Source organism: Corvus cornix, chromosome 1 (genome assembly GCF_000738735.6).
Source record: "Corvus cornix cornix isolate S_Up_H32 chromosome 1, ASM73873v5, whole genome shotgun sequence".
Classification (NCBI taxonomy): Eukaryota; Metazoa; Chordata; class Aves; order Passeriformes; family Corvidae; genus Corvus; species Corvus cornix.
Genome location: NC_046332.1, coordinates 30,851,783 through 30,867,763, shown reverse-complemented (window position 1 = coordinate 30,867,763; position 15,981 = coordinate 30,851,783). Strand labels below are relative to the sequence as shown.

Genomic DNA, 15,981 nt, shown 5'->3' with positions numbered 1-15,981 from the left:
GCCAGTGAAAAAGCTCAGGGGGCTGTGTGTTGTTATTTAGCAGTTCCTGCAGGTATATACAAGGAATCAATAGAAAAGGATTATGCAATAAAAATAATTTATTAAGATTTCCTGTGTCCTGCAGAACAATCCATGACTCATCGTCGATTTGGACAGCACTGAGATGTACATCATATCAAAGGAATTCTGCAGGGCCAGCTCTCTTGGCAGGCTTGTTGTGATCTGTATCTCTAGTGTAACTCTGGTTATAGTGTGACCAACCAGTATAATTAAATTATCAGTGTCACTCTCCTCAGCCAATGTGCCCCTGAGCTGGTATAGCTCCCGCTATTGGGTTAACTGTCAGTCTCTCTCTACCCTGCAAAATGAGTGCTCCATCTCTCCAGCTTTTTGATGAGTTAATAACTTGAATTATCTTGCTGTTTCTATGGTATTTTGTCTGCTCCAGGTCAGTTCAGATTATGTTGTTGAAGACCTTTACTTTGCACTTTAATAAAATTTTACTGCACTGATGTTTGAAGCTGCTATGAAATCTCTCAAATTCAATGCAGTTTATCCAAAACATTTGAAGTCTATAATCTTTTTGTTATGATCCACTTAGGCCCTCTTGGACACGATGCAAATAGGTAGAAGTGAAGGACTGAGGTTTCATATTTTCACAGCTTGCTTGTGAAATATCCAAAATGCCCAGAGACACCATGTCTGTCAGTGCTCTGCAGTTTTTGGTTGCTATTCATGTAACCCAGTGAGGCAGAAGAGCAGAGATAAGGGAAAGAACAGGGGAAGATTTCTCTCTGCAGTTTATTCTCCAGGGTTTTATTCAGTCCAGTTTTAAATGGCTCAAGCTACTGAAGTGATTCAAGCTATGACATTTTGGCAGGGTGTGAAACAAAATCTGGCAGAGGTGCTATGACTGAAGGGCTGGTTTTGTACTCTGAAATGTGTGGCAAATCTTTCACTGGCTTCAGTTAAAACAGGATCAAGTCTTCAGAGTCACTCAGTTTGAATAAGCTCAGCAAAACCAGCAAAAGAATCTACTTTTGCAGTGCCATTACGCTTTTACAATCTCTCTCAGCCTCACCCTCATCTGTTTACAGTGTCCTCCCATGCAACTAAGACTTTCTCTGTAGAAAAATGAGCTGCTTTTGTTAGGTTTTGAGTAATAAATAGCCCTGGATTAGTAGTCTCTGTCTGATGTCTCATTCAGACTGTCTCTTGCATTACCTAGCTATGTTTTTAAGTCCTGATACTGGAAGTGAAAGTTCTCCAGAGGCATTCTTTAAAGAATCAATAAAGAGAGGAAAAGCTAATTGATTTTTAAATTATTTTTATTATTAATTTCTTTATATGATAACCCATTAAACTTGGGGAGTCCCTAATGAAAGGTAAGTTTAGTGCACTCCTCTTTTTCCACACTTCCAGAGTATTATACTTTCTTTTTTATTTCTTCCCACTTATAGGTAAAAGGAAATTTAAAAAAATAATATAGTTCAGAATAATTTGGATTTATTTCACTTTCAGTAGTGTTATTCTGGTTTTCTTACTGGTTCAGCAGGAGTTGTTGAGCCCAAGGAATGTGTAAATCTCTTTCTACTGTGTTCTTCCACATTCTCACAGAGGAGGATTTATCTCGTCAAAGGTCTACAGTAAACCACAATAAAATGAATGGAAAAGTGATTCTGAGTGTCTGTTATAAAACCGCTGTACGCTGAATCCTGGAAGCAAAACCTGTCATAGACTTGTCTGTTGCGAAATCTGTTCTAGCTAGCAAAGTTACTTTGTGGGCAGTATTGAGTTATTTTTTCTGATTTCTTTATAGTGAGGAGAGCAAATCAGAGTCATGTTTCTGGGACAATGCAGAGAACCAGTTCACACCTGAGGCCAGGACAGTCACCCAAACAGTTCTAAGATGGCTGTGCCACACAGTAACACAGGCCAGGACCTTGTACTGGTGGCTGAACAAGAGCCAGCAATCATGGATTGTTCTGTGATTTCTGCAGGTATTTTGTCACTTGGGAGACAGACTTTCATGTGCTTGAGATGTTTGCCTGCCTGCCATTACTATGCTACTTTCCACACCTCCTTCACTGGCAGCAATTCCTTCATGCTCCAAAGGCCCAAATGCATAAGCAGTATCTATGACCTCCCCCTTCCCTCCCCTCCCTCTCAGCAGTGCCCCTCTTGCTCTCCCTGGGTGCCTCGTTCTTTGTCTGCTGCTGCCTGTGTTTTGTAAAGCAGAGCTGCTGCCATGATTCTTCACTACAAAAGTGGTGAAGCACTGGAATGGGATGCCCAGAAAAGCTGTGGATGCCCCATCCCTTGGAAGTGTTTGAGGTCAGGCTGGATGGGGCTTTGAGCAATCTGGCCTAGTGGAAGGTATCCCTGCCCATGGCAGGGGAGTTGGAAGAGATGGTCTTTGAGGTCCTTTCCCACCCTAACCATTCTATGCTAATTTCCAATCAAGGTGGGACATGGATCCCTAAATGAGTGTCTAGACCATATTCGCATCCTTGCCTTAGGTTGGCTGGTGCGATCAGGGAGGAAAAGGACTTTCAGTGTGCGGTGAATGATTAAATAAGGCTGGGAGGTGGAAGGAATGGGAAAGGAGAGGAAGTAGGAATGAGTAGATGTTTCTTGAAACAGCTGGAGAAGAATAGGGGCAGGCAGGGATAGGGGTTTTTTGGACTGCAGGCAGAAAGAAATTTGATGTAAGGAACTATAGGAACTACTGTAAGGAACTACGACTGCAGTTGGGAGATTGAAAAATGAAATTCTGAACCTAATTCCTGTTTTTGGAGCACGTCAATACTGTTTTTAATATCTGAAAACAGGCTCTTCTGTTATGGCACTCGTCTCCACAGATTCTTGCACAATGTAGGATTTACATACAAACGGTCAGCCTGTGGTGTGAACTCTCATAGCTTCAGTGACTGACCCAGTGTGTTTGAAGTTTAGACCTCCAACCACAAAAAAGAGCTTACGGCATTTAAGTATGTTTTTTACCTAAGATTACCAGTGCCTAGTAATATTTTCCCAAAAAACCAAACTATTTAGATCATTGAGAGAACATACAAAATCTAAGCCAAAGCCAGGATTCTGTACAGCTCCATAGAAACTCACAGTGCAGGGAAAAACTCCCCCCTTGCTTTTAAGCTTGAATTAACAGCATGCCTCAAAACTCAGATATATGTGCTTAAATTCAGCTGTTAGCTAATGAATCAAAGACTGACCTCACTGTTAAGCCATTGCCCATCTGTATTTTATGACTTCCAGAGATACACAAGGCTTCCAGAATCAAACAGTCATTTGTGGCTTCCCTAGTATTCCCCGGCTTGCTGACTGCTCACCAAAGCACTGAGCGCTCTTAGCTGTCTCTGTGCAATTTCCTGGCTAAAGGAGATCTGGAATGTAAAAGTGCATTCATCACCAGAGGTTTTGCAAGATTCCAGGACTTCAATGAAGCGGTAAGAGATTATTTAAAATTGGAATGGCATGAAGGTTCCTCTGAGTTTTCAACCAACTATAGGGTAACTTAACTGACAAGTAAGTAACCCATAAGAAGAACCAGAATTATTTGGGATTTAAGCATCAAAAATAAATATACCAAGTTGTAATTACTGTTATAACCGCACCAGACAGATCCTGGCCCTTTACTGTGAGCTTCTCCGTACAGAAACGGAGGGCTAAGTGGCAAGTGGGAACGTGTACAGTATGAAGCTCTAACCATTTATCCAGAGTGAAACAACTGCATATAGTCAAATACTGAGAGATGTTCATGCATAAGCTGGATTTTCCACTTCAGTGCTAAGATGAAAAACATGTAACCCAGAACCAGCTTGGCCGAGATGGTGGCCCTGGTTCTTGCTCCTGTATTGGAACTCATTCTAGGCAGAGAAATCGTAGCAAACTTTTCTCCAGAATGGTAGGAGGTGCATGTCCATGTTAAACATGCATCAGATGTAATGTGCTATTTGTATACATTTTGGAAGTGATTTTAACTTCTGTTGTGATGGGTATTACACACTATCTAACATCAGGGTATAGAAGATAGGAACCAGATGCTGCTCTGTGCTAGTCAGGTGTTCTGGCCCTTTTGTTATTTTTTACTTTGCTTTTCTGGCACTAAAACACTCTAAAACTTACTGAGGAAATGAAAGATTGTTGCTGTCGTGCTTTTGTGTGTTTGTTTAGCAAAAACATTTGTGCATCATAGATTTGTGTCCAGAAACACATTCCTCACTGCTTTAGTGTACTGTATTATCTGGACAAAATGAAAAGGAAATAGTTGTGATTTGAAAGTGTTTTGCATACATTTTGCAGAGCTGTACAAACTTATATGATATGTAGGGCAGCGATGAGTCACAGTCTGTCTTCTTCTTTGCTTCACACCACTGTAAGAACATTACTTTGCTGGACTGACTTCTGATTTACTGGGTGAGAAACCTCCAGGCAGTAGTGCGCTGACCCACCATCACCTCCAGTTTTGCTTGCTGCTGCTTGCTGTTTCTGCATCTTCACAGTGAGATCTTTGGCTGAGGAGCTTTGTAATTGTGTGTTGTATAACTATAGGACTCCATTTTTCTTTTTGTCTTTTTCCTTTCCCTGCTACTAAGACCGAGAGACCTGTAATTAGTTTTCAAGTAGTTTGTGAACTCTGGTTTCTTCCATGTAGTCTGAGTCCAATTTGTCTCTGTTTGCTTGAGCAGATTAAATGAGTGGACAGGTTAATGCAGGTGACTAAGTGGGCATATCCCAACAAGTTACTGTCCCCCAGCTAAGCTTCAGTTTCTGTGATTTCCCATGCTCTTGTGTTCCTCCTCGTGTCCACTAAAATATTTGGGAATTTGCTCTGGCTAAAACACCTAGGAAAACTCCTAGGTGGACCAGTTGTTTGATCCCTTCCATTACATAGCTGCACAAATAGCTGTGCTGGCACAGTGCAGGGAGTAGCTCAGAAACAGAGATGCACAGCAGAGTAAGAACTATTGATACTGGTGCTGCTGACAAAGAAGAAATCACCAGGCTGTGCCCTATGGCAACTGTACTGCTCGTTCTGCTGCGTGTCTGAAGGGAAGGAAAATGCAGTTCTTATGCGATCACTGTAAAATCGATTGTTCAACAGAGTTGGTCTTCGAGGCTGGAGTCTGGTGCCAGGCTTCTTCCCACCACAGAACACAGGAGACCCTTTTGAGGTGTAAGAAATCCCCTTTTTCCTCCATACTTGAAAAGGGCCATCAGACTTTAACCTGAGTACAAGGCAAGATGGATCCTTTCCCTGAAAACGTCTGAACACTTAGCTCTGAGTGCTTAGAAATGCAAATAAAATGATTTACATTTCAGTCATTCCTTTCTCAAGTACCAAATTCTGGTTTGCAGTGGTAGCTTTCTATCCTATTCTTACCTGTTCATGGACATCTTCTTCCTTTTGTTTAGGAACTCCCTCTGAAATATCCAGCAATAGTTTCAGACAAAGGACTCTTGAACTTTGGGTAAATTCAGAAAACTCCAAGTATTGTAATTCCTGGATCTCCCTTCAGAATATCTCATTAGTATTCCACATTACTACAGAGTAGGAAAATAGCAAAATACAAGGATTCTGAAAGTTTTGGTGAGATCCCTTGGCAGCAGATATACAAAGGTTTAATTGAAATAATTTCTGAACTGAGTTAACCTGTGTATAGATTGTCCCCTCTCAGTCGTCTCTTCTCCAGGCTGAAGAGGCCCAGCTCCCTCAAGCCTTTCCTCATAAGAGAGATGCTCCAGTCCCCTAATCATATTTGTGGCTCTCTGTGGACTCACTCCAGAAGTTCCATGTCTCTCTTGGATTAAGGAGCCCGGACGTGGTCACAACACTCCAGATGCACCTCACCAGGGCTGAGTAGAGTGCAGTACACCCGGTGTGTATGGACCAGGGCTTAGGTCAACCACTGCAATTACCTTACTCATCCGTTATCCATGTGGTTGAATGAATGTATTTGGCAAAATGTTTTGTCAAACAAGGCATGTTTATGGGGTGTTTTGGTCTGATCTCTTGCCTGGCTTCAAAATTTATTTTTTAAAATTATCAGAGAACATCATCCATGTTTCTGAAAAGGCTTTGGGATTTCAAGCGTGGTACAAAAAGGAGGTCACTCTTCAGCTCTCAGTTCAGGGCTGAATGATAACTGTTGGATTTTAACTCCAGCTTTGATGGAGCCCCCTTTATGGATCCAGCATTTAAGCTGAGCTGCATGGTTTTTGCCTCAGTTCCCCCCCCAGCAGCAATCCTGTAAGCTCCCATATATCTCTGGGATTCTTGACACGCTCTGATCCTGTCTTTGAAGTGAAGTGATTGATACATATTACCATGAACTACATAAAAACCTTTATGTTGCAACCAGAGGACAGACTACGGCCAGACGGTGCTTGAGGGAGCTCATGCTCTCTGCCTGTGTGCGTGGATTTGAATCCAATTTTAAATGTATCCGAGAGAGGGAAGTACTCCGAAGTGTGCAATTCCACTGCAGGTTCAGCTGACTGAAGTCAGCTCTGTGGCAGTCCCACTCTCCCTATCAGTCCCAGACTTGCATTCTCGCTTCCTCCATTTGTTTACTTTTGCGATGTTAATTTTCTGCTGGTTTAGCTCCCGAACAAACTTATCACAGGAACTGACAGATGTTGGTACAAGGAGGAAGGGTAAGACTGTGGCAGTGCTGTCTTAATCTGTCGTGTATAGGGGCATGCTGTCTCGGTATAAAGCTTGTCTCCCTTTTGCCTTTATCTACCTGCTTCACTTAAACATTTCACCTTCGTACCTCTAGAGAGCACGTCCCAGGAGCACCTCAGCATGCCCGTGCTCTCTTCTCGAGAGCCCTGCGCTGTACGTGCCATCAAACCCCTCCTCTTTTTCTCTCCAGGCAGAGCACAAGCGCTGAGCCGAAAACTCCTGTTAACTAGGGTGACAAGTTTCCAGCAAGCTTTGGATCACGGGGAGAGGGAACACCCGGATCCCGGCAATATAAGGTATAGACGCCTCGGCTTGTGCAACACAGAAGCAGGGCAGAGCCCATTTCATTCTTGCCTTTTTTGGATCTGCACGCACACGGTCCTCAGCACAATGGAGCCGGCTCCGCGATAGCGCAGCGCGATACGAGCAGCAGGAATAAAGTCACTGCAGCGCTGCTCGCCAAGGGTGCAGTTGCCGGCAATCCACTCCCCGCGTGGCAGCTCCGCTGATGGCGTGATCACCAAAGACTTCTACGTCCCAGGCAGGCCAGCGGCGCTCCCGCCCTCTGCCCTGCGGAGCTACCGGCTCCGGGAGCCGCCTGCAGCCGCAGCACGGCCGGAGCACTGCCCGCGGCTGCCCGAGGCAGCGCCGAGGCGCACCGCGCTCCGGGGTCCCGATCTGCTGCGCCGGGAAGGTACCACCCCCTCCCAAAAAAACTTTCCACCGCGGCCACTCGGCTGCGATGCCGCGCCCCGGCCGCCGCCGAGCGAAGCGGGAAGGACCTGCCCTCTCTCTCCCCGCTCCCTTCCCCGCCCCGGCGGGCCCGGCTGCCCACCTTGGCGGCAGGGGGGCTGCGGGGCGGGCCCCCCGGAGCCAATGGCCGCGGCAAGGCGGGCAGGGTGCGGGGGGCGGCGCCGGGCCGACAATAGGGGCGGTGTGGGCAGCGGGGCCGGGCGGGAGCCGGGGGAGAGCCGGGCAGCACCTTGCGGCGGGCGGAAGGTGAGTCCCGGCGCGCCGGGGAAGGGGATTTCCTCGCGTGTTTTGTAACCGGGAAGTTTGCGCAGGGGCTGAGCGGACGGGTTCGTTCTTCTTCAGCCTCCCTCTTCCCCCCTTCTCTTTAAATTTTCTTTTAGAAGGAGGTACTGAGCCTGCCTTCCTCCTCCTGTCTCCCCGCTCCTGTCTCCCCGGCTCATTCATTTCACAAAGGGAGTTGTTCTCAGCCCCCGGGCTTTGCGAGCGGGGAGCCCTTCGGGGCCGCAAGCTTGAGGTCCCGGCGCAGAGGTTGGGGTGGAATCGGGGCTCAGCCCACAGTTTCTGCCAAGCACCCTCTCCTGGCTTCGGCTGGAGGGGCGGGCGCTTTGGGCAAACACAAAGAATTGAGGAGCTGGACCCATGCTGGGTGATGGGGTGATGAAGCCTCGGGCTTTGTGTGGTTGGTGAAGGAGGGATGAAGAGGTGGGAGCTTGTCTTTTAACCCCTCCGCCCGCGTGTGTCTACGAAACCGTGGCTTTTCGCTAGTAAAGTACTTAAAAGCAAAGCTGAACTTTGGGATCGTGTCATAATTCAGCCTGGAGGAGACGTCAGGTGGTCTCTAATCCAGCCTCCTTCAAAGCAGGGGCTTCTGCCTGGGGAGTGGGTAGCAGTGAAGGGACATCGGAGATGGGTGGCACCTCTGGGTGCTCTTGAATGCTCCTGGGAGTCCGAAGGAGGAGGCAGCACCAGCAGGACGAGTCTTCAGAGGCAGTAGCGCTTCTGTCTTCTGCTATGCATGGAAATGCCCCAATCCACAGCTCTCCCGTGCCTGCAATCCCTGGTCTTGCTGCTTTTGTTATCCAGATGGCTTAAAATTCATGATGTTGGGAGTAGCTGGCTCCATCCGTATGTGTGTCACGGTGCATCTGCTCCTGCTGAGCATTACTTGATCCTTATTCCGACATTGCCTCCAGGAGTTTTTTCTTCAGGAGCAAGATTTATAAATAGGTGTCAAAACCTGGCTCTTTGCTAGGGACTGGCTGTAAGGCGTGTACTTTATGTGGTAATTATGTGTGAGATATGTTTATATATGTGCGTGTGTGTAAGAACAACCATAAAAGCTGTTCAGTTAGCCAAGCTTTCCATTTTCAAAGTGAAAGCAGGTATTGTGGCTGGGTGAAATGGCTGTGTCGGGCACAGACGGAAGAATGTTTGTTTTCTTTGCTCGCAATTACTCTTTGCACTGTGGCTCATGGATGCCTTTCACTGAACCACCTCCCCCTTCTCCATACCTGGAGTTTCCTGGTGCTGCACACATTGCCTGGCCAAGCAGGGAGCATCTTCCTGTCTGCTGCTCCAGTATCTCTTAGTGTGGGTGTGCTGATCTTGCTCTCAGCTTTATAGGGCAAGGCTGGAAAAACTCCTCCTTGTGGAACAGTTAGTGTGTGTGTGTCCACTGGATGCTTGGAGATTGCTTTTCCCCGTGCATTTTTTTGTGGGTAAGTCAGAGTAGTGGAGCTCATCTCTGCACAGAGAACAGAAGGTATGGTGGGAATTTAAATATGTCTAAACACCGATTCTATTTAACTCTGTATTGCCTGTCTTGTGGCACAGAACAGAACTTGTTCTCAGCTGTGCTGTAGAACAAAGCTGGAGTCTAAGACTGGGCAATAAACTGCCAGGTGATTTTTTAGCCTTCTTTGAGTTCTGTGGGGAAGGACCCGCATCTTTAAGTAGGATGATATAACTACTATTCTTTGATTTGGAAATGAAAGCCAAAAATAAACTTGAAGAGGAAAAGGCTCTTATAGCATGACAGCAAGAATGCTTTTACTGGTTTTTTTGGGAATACTCTGTGCTCTGGATGTTGCTCAGAAAAAAAAGAATAGGGAAAAGTGAGGGTTTTAGTTCATGCTTTTCTGGGCATCGTGGGGATATTGAAAGAAATACGTGACAAGTCCAATATAACTGCCACAAGTGAAGATGTATTGCTTGTTTATTGTGTTTCTGACTGCCTTGCTTGCACTGGATTGAAAACTGATGCTAGCTCTCTTTGCTTGAGAGGTCAAAGAACTGTTTTATTATCCTTTTCCAGGTCTGTGAAGGGAGACCTTTTCTCTCAGCTTAGGTTCCAGTGCATGAATTTCACCTAGTTTGCTAACTAGTGTTTTGTCTTTTTGTAAATGTAAGTGAGCTTGCAGTATGGCTTCTTTCCTTCTTTTTCTCTTTTGTGCACCTGTCTCACTTCCTCAGTGTGGGAAGTTTTGTAATTTCAAAAGCTTGTTGCTATGGTCCAATTTCCTTATATGCTTAAGAGTGTAGAGAACAACCTAGGGCTGAAATAAACTTTTCTCAGTTGAAAAATACAGAAATGATCCAGAGCTCCACCCTCAAATTGTTCTGGTTTTACAGTTCATCCTCATCAACAGCAGATAACAGAAGCAAATAGACTTCATAAAGGAACTGACAGTCTTGGTGAGGATGTGTAAGACACAGACTGAAACCAGACAACTTAAAATAAGTCGTATTTCTTAAAAGCATAGTCAGCCATTAGCCCTCTGACAGGTACAAGAATGCCTACTGTTGGCTTTTTACCTCTATGGGAAGGCAAAATAATACTGTGTGCCAGAATTGTATTGTGTCAAAGAGTGTTTTTCTATACTTGGCAATGAGCTGAACTAATTTTCTCAGCCTGATGCCTTGGCTTGTATACGAACTGGGGACAATGTAGGCATGTTCTGTTTGATGCTGAGGGCTTGCTCTTATGGAGAAAATAGTCCAGTGCACTCTTCTTATGCAGTTGTACAGCTCTCACCTGGGAGGAGCAGCTTTCCACCCCTGTTCCCAGAGATGGGAATGGCTGGGTCCATTCCCCTTGGTGGCGGCAGAACTGGGACTGTCAGCCCTCCCACTCATGTGGCAGAGAAGTCACAGTGATCAGTTCTGCCCATCTGAGGTTAAGGCATATGATGGTCTTTGGGAATGAGTAGGTTAAAAGTACCTGATGCTGCTTGCACTAATCAGGTTTTTACACAAACTGAAGTTCAACTTTGAAATTCCTGCACTTGGGTGCAGCTGTGCACAGCATGTGCAGATGTGGATGCTGTGGCTCTGAGGGGTAGCGCTCAGTGCGTCAGTGGTGATGACTGCTGCTGGCTTTGTGCAAGAAAGGGAGCTGACTTTTGTCCCATCCCACCTCAGGCACATCCTCAGAGCTGTGGATGTCTTTGGGTCCTTCAATGGTCTGTCTTCTTTTTGGGACATGACAGTGGGGTGCATGTCACAATTTCAGGACCCTTCCTGGGATCCATTTGATGAAAATATGGATGCTCTGAGCTCAAAACATGGTTGCTCCGAGCTGAACATGTCTCCTTAGGCTCCCAGTATGATCTGCAGAGAGGGAAAGGCCCTTTTAGGATGTGCCTTGTATCATCCTCCTGTAGGTGTTTTTAAAATAGGTCAGAGAGTTGCACTCTAAAAATGCTGATTCCTCTTGTAGTCTCCTTGGTCTCTGTCTCCCATGTGTTGTGTTGTATATTGGAGCAGCTGAGAGAAGTTTCACCTGTTCCTCTCACTGTGGGGATGCAGGCAGGCAGCATTGCTAACAAATTCATCAGCAAAAGTGCTGTGGTAGCGTGGCTTTCGCCCTTTCTCTTAATTTTAGCACTTTTTTGTTGGGATGGAGGAAGAGGAAACAACAAAAAAAAGCCATCTGAGAAGTGGATTTCCAGGGGAATTAGAAGAAAAAGTCCAAGTATTCAGTTCTGGTTTGTGTACTAATACACTCTTTCAGCCTGGCAATCCAAGTGTTCTGGCTTCCATTCATACACTATCAATCTCTTGTGTGTAGTCTGAGATGCAGGTTAAACAATAACTTCCCCTCCTTTTCTTTCCTTCTTGCAATCTGTACTCTTTGGACCTGCCATATAGCTAGTTTGTTTTACTCTTAAGCTGGTATAACTGCCTTCAAGCCATTCTGTTTCTTACTTCCCGTCAAAAGTCAGAAGTGATGCTGAATCAGGCAACCTTGTATCATCTTAGGTTTAAAAAAAGGAAGAGAAAAAAGGTTACTGGTGTAGAAAAAATAAAGTCCTAATTTGTGAAAATTGGGCCACATCATATGACTGCAGAAGTAGTAAGCAAATGTACTTTCCGGAGAGAAATAATTTCTACCAAAGTAGCCCTTTGTGATCCCAATTACCCTGTGAGAGACAGTGCACAAAATATGTTGTGACTGCCTTGAAGCATACGACATCTAGGTGCAAACAGTTCTTTGATCTAGGTGGGCCTTTAGCTGTGGGACTCTGAGGAAGTCAGGTGACAAGTATGTGCTGCATCCAGGTGGGGCATAAAGACTTGTGTCATGCCTTTTTTTTTTTCTTCTTCTTTTTCCATGAAGTCTGTCCACCTGTAATCTAAAAGGAAAACAGGGGAGGAAAATAATTGCTATTCATCTTGTGTGTGTTTTGGGAATGGAGGAGTCATCCAAGTTTACCTTAAGGCTTTGTCTCCTGCCCTTGTGAGCTTGATGTGTGTAGTTACAGTGTCTGTCCATGGTTTGCAGCTGATGGCATTTGATGACTTTCCAGATGGCAGCAGAGAGAAGGAAATCAAATACAGAAGGTTAGGACACAGTTTGACAGACTGGCTTGCTGAGGTCACAGCACCACTTTGAGTTACTTTCTCTAAGTATCAGTAGGGCTTTGAACTATCACCTTTCTTAATGACTGTAGTGGCACACAAGTATTTTAGATGATGCTTCCCTTATGAGGCAAAGCCCATTTCTCAGGGCTGATGTTCTATTCATGAAGTAAGAGCTGGAGCGAGAAATATTTTTATTTGAACCAGTGGCTTGCATCATGTGGGTTTTTTCCTCTTTTGCATACAGTGTAATGCAAAATACCTTTTCACCTATTTAGCATAAAGAAATTACAAGATAGATTATTATTTGTACCTACATATTCCCAAATGCACATTCTCTGCTGATCTTAAAATAAGAGTGGCTTGGCCTCTTAACCCAGACTCTTCTGTGGAAAGAGTAGAGAAGTGATTACTTTTGTAAAACTTGTATTTAATTTCCCCAGCTATCTGTAAGTAAACGTTATGCAGTTTTGCCAACAAGTTGAACTTGGAGGCTTTGTGCCAGAATGATTCTACTATTTGCCTTTAGTAGGTATTTCAAGGATACCTTATTTCAGTCATGCTTTGAGAGGCTAGAAGTCACAGCTGAGTGTGGAGTTCATGCACTTCCAGAGTTCAGACTTGTTTGGTGTGAAGGAAAAGCTGATTTCCTTCAGCAGCAGAAGGGAGAGATATTCCAACCCCTCTTTCCCAATTCTCTGTATACTACTGAAGCTGTTAGATTCATCCAACTCAAGGCCCTGTGCTCACCTCTGTGTGAGGTGTTTGAGGCTGTTATGGAGCTCTCTAATGCCAGCATGTTTTGGGGTAGAGGAGAAAAAAAATGAGGCCAGGCTCGTGATGTATCCTCTGCTTTTCTTGCTCATTAAACTGGTCACCTGAGCCTGAACTCCCGTGTCCCTTCACAATAGAAGGTAGATTTGTCAGGTAACAGCTGCAAACACCAGGGCGGGCATGGCACAAAGAGGGATTAGCAGCAAACAGACATATCAGGATTCACAATGCAATATTGATTAACTCATTAAAATTAATAAGACACTCAATTATGAAAGTCCCATTACATTTTTCGGTTCTTCTGGAAATAGAACAATTTATATGTCCTTATCCTTTCAGGAATACCTCACACAAGACAAATTTTAATGTCATTTTTGTCTGCAAACCACAGAATGTGTTAACTTTGAATAGAGCCCAAGTTTGTCAGTGTTTTATCCAGTAAAACACTGGTTTTGATAGGGCACTGTTTTTAATAGACTGGAAGATGTAGTCCTAGTATTATGTACTAAAAAGTTTCTTTCACAGAGAGTAATCTAAATTAGTGTATAATTGGACTAATGTTGTTTTAGGTAGGGTCAAAAATTAAATGGCAGATATTCACATACTGACCAATTTTAGCAAATCAGAGAAATCTGTTTCAAAATACAGCACACAGAGGGGAAACCCTTTGATTCAAGCTCAGGAACTCAAGGAACAAGTATGTGAAAGGACATGTTGTTCCTAAAAGGGAAAGGAGTCAATTTTTTCCCAGTCATTCAGAAATATGTGTATGGCCTCCACAGTACAGAAATGCAATTTTTCAGGGTACAGATCTAATTACCTTATGAACTTTAATGACTTAGAACTGGATTTCCAATGTGAATTTCTATGCTTTACTAAGTTGGTTTTTTTTTGGTTGGTTGGTTTTTTTGAATAATATCTTTAATAAAGGCTTTGCTTGAGAGGGTTTGAGCCACCTGACTCATGGCAATTCTTGCTGAAATGAGAAATTGCTCTAGGAATACTCAGTTTTCATGCAAGAGAGAGGCTGGAGGAAGATAAAGCCATAAACCTACGATCCTGGAATGTTTGTTAAGTGGATGGCACTTCTTATGAATGTGGTCACTGGTATTTCTTTTTTCCACAGAAGTTTGATTGAATTTTTTTGCCACATTGCCCAGGAGAGCTAACTTTCCTGTTTAACCACAAGCTGATAGTTCACATCCCTGTTTTGGCCTGCCATTGTGCTCATCTTTAGTCCCACTTTGGAATAAGCTGTGTGTTCAATTTCAGTGTTGCTTCTCTGGCTCATGATCATGGCAGATCACAGGTGGCAACGAAAAAGCTTTGGGAGCTGAACTCAAAGGAGAGGCCCAGAAATGAAATGGTGATAACACCACATAGCCCTTCATCAAAACCATCCATTTTCTGATAATCAAAGTCATTGGTAAGGTTCTTTGGTAAAATGTATGCACGTTGTGGGTGTGTGTTAAGGTGTTTGATGCTTTCTGTTAAGCTCCAAGATTCTGGAGATGTGAAAGCTATGCAAAAATATGTGTCATATAAAAGAGACTTCTCCCACTCCTATCTGTAGAGAGAAATGACAGAATTTGATCCAAATGTGCCTTGAAGACTTAAATAAAGAGATTTAAGCACACAGAGGCTTTGGTTTGAGTCTCCAGTTCCTAATTTTTTGTGAGGAAGTGACAGTATCTACTACCTCTTAACAGTGAGTTACTAGCATTGTAACTTAATTCTCCAAAATCACTGAAGTCTTCACTGAGTAGCCTTACAGAAAGCCAGAGAAGTTGCAAGGGAAGGAAGGAGAGGAAGCTGCAGCACCAGCAACGAGTATTGTCTCACAGTTATCTTAATCCAATATAAAAATCCACATTTTAATTTCTGGCTCATCAAATTTCTTATTGTTGCATCAGCCTATATGCCTTGGTAATAAGGTGTCTGGGAAAAATTACAGTCTCTTACATTTGTGTGCTATAAATTCTTCTGTGCAATTTTGACTCCCTTGGTAGCAGAGAGAATGAGTAAAAAAGCTGTACCTTATTCACAGAAATCAGCAGAAGTCTCATCCACTACCAGGCCACTGCCAAAAGACTCTGAAGAAGTGAGACTGGAAGTACTTTTCCAGGCCTGCTTTAATTCCTTTGCATATGTTCCTAAACCAGATTTTAAAGAGAATGAATAAAATTAAACTGACATTTTATCTGGAGCTGTAACCTCCAGTGTCAGACTAGTGTCTCTCTTGCCATTTCTGGGAGCCCTGACAACAATACTGAACTTAACTTGCAGTGTGTATGGGGGAACTAACTTTTGTATTCTTCCTGTTTGGTTTCTTTTCCCTGCTTCCATTCCTTGATCATATCTCTTAGAGCATTATTTGTTGGTTTTCCTTTTACCTTTCTACAGAATCCTTGTTCGTCTCCTGCCTATCTTTACTTTCCCCAGCCACTCCTAAGACTGATGAGAAACAGATTCCCCGTACTTCTGTGATCCTGAAGATACTGGGCAAGCACAGATGAGCAGCAGGGAGGTAAAATATTTTGTCCTCCACCCCAGTAAGAAGCATCTTCTTCAGGGCTTGGGAGGGGGTGAAGACTGGATAGGGAAAGAAACCCATTATCTTCCTCTATCAAGCAGGTAGTTTTGGTGATGAGATGTCTGGAAACACTTGAATCTGTAGATTTCATTAGAAAGGCTGAGGAGGTAAGGGTAGGGCTGGGAATGACAAAAGCAGGACTTGTTTCAAGAAGAGAAAGCAAACAACTCAAGATTCCTTCAGGGCTCTGCTGCAAGACTGAAAGTACGCAACAGTGTGTTTCTCTGTGTAGGCCGTCTTTAAATGGAGGCAGACGGTCACAGGCAGTGTTTGGATTCCAGGTTCAATAAAGGCA

The 15,981-nt window shown here is 44.1% G+C and overlaps 1 protein-coding gene across 5 annotated transcripts in view; it reads left to right on the top strand.

Annotated features, from left to right (window-relative positions):
• The first annotated feature begins 6,921 nt into the window (after nucleotides 1–6,921).
• Nucleotides 6,922–15,981, top strand: part of PAK1 (p21 (RAC1) activated kinase 1) — a 75,505-nt gene continuing 66,445 nt past the window's right edge. The window contains exon 1 of one of the 5 annotated variants that reach the window (XM_010401004.4): nucleotides 6,922–7,002. The gene's annotated coding sequence lies outside the window, so the exon portion shown is untranslated. Of the gene's footprint in view, nucleotides 7,003–7,056; nucleotides 7,401–7,657; nucleotides 7,706–15,496; nucleotides 15,621–15,981 lie in introns of those variants that run through there. The other 4 variants (XM_010401006.4, XM_019286737.2, XM_019286735.2 and 1 more) reach the window with 4 other exon arrangements.